The sequence below is a fragment of the Opisthorchis viverrini genome (genome assembly GCF_000715545.1).
Source record: "Opisthorchis viverrini unplaced genomic scaffold opera_v5_176, whole genome shotgun sequence".
Lineage (NCBI taxonomy): Eukaryota > Metazoa > Platyhelminthes > Trematoda > Opisthorchiida > Opisthorchiidae > Opisthorchis > Opisthorchis viverrini.
Genome location: NW_008751834.1, coordinates 33,440 through 34,489, shown reverse-complemented (window position 1 = coordinate 34,489; position 1,050 = coordinate 33,440).

Genomic DNA, 1,050 nt, shown 5'->3' with positions numbered 1-1,050 from the left:
GCCCCGTTTTCTCGTTAATGATATATGGAGCGGCCAGATGAATATTTTGTGAACCGATGACTGAAACTTCCTCTTGGGGTCTGTTTCGTTGTGTTCGTTTTGAAACTCTCGTGGTTCTTAGTTGACGTCAATATCCTTTCAAGTGACTCAGTTTCGTTGGATATCTATATTACAATGTGAAGCTAGGTGGGGACTAGCATACTTTTGTAGGTGCTGACTGTCGATTCCGCGGATGGAGCCATGATCGATATGGTGATCCGAGAAAGGCAGCTGGTTGGTTCAGCCCCATCCCCACTGTGATTGGTTGATGCGTTCTAGTTGTTCAAAGACTGAGAAAAACATTACCCAAGCAGATTTTGTGTAAGATAACTGAGCGAATTCCTGCCATTTTCGGTTTTGCTAGAAAGAAGTATCAGCTATGATTGGTTAGAGAGTCTTTTATGACAGCATCATCAACTTGCATGTAGCTCTTGAAGTGAAAACTATCTAACATGCCCATCTCATTGCCTAATTGGATCCCAAAGAACTGGTATAAGTAAGGGAATAAGATCGGGGTGGGTTTCAAGGACACCACCACACATGAAAATGGCTTCTGTTTAAGAAACTCCAGTAAACAGGGAGCCTACTTTCAGGTGTGAGATGTAGGTTACCCCCAAAATAGGCACATTTTGGAGACACTCCTCAACTGTCAATTTTTATGCCACTTTCTGACAGCTTAATGAATCTCTAATAGTCATTTTGCTAAACTTACTTAAAGTACATAACTAGCAGTCCGAGAAAGACACTTATGAGTATTTGGTGTGATGTCTAATCCGTGTCAGTAAATTAAACTCGGCTGGATAGATGGGACCAAACAACAAAGCTTTTGTGGAGATTTCATCCTGTGAGTTAAGCCAATGTATGCTGAAAAGCCAAGAAGCACTGTACAGCTGTTTCGATTGTTTTTCCATCCATTGGATCTTGTGTCGGTGCATCGATGCTGAAATGGGGTGTTTCTGACATATGTTTCTTCAAAAATATAATCTTACTCCTTTCGGAAGCACAGCATCT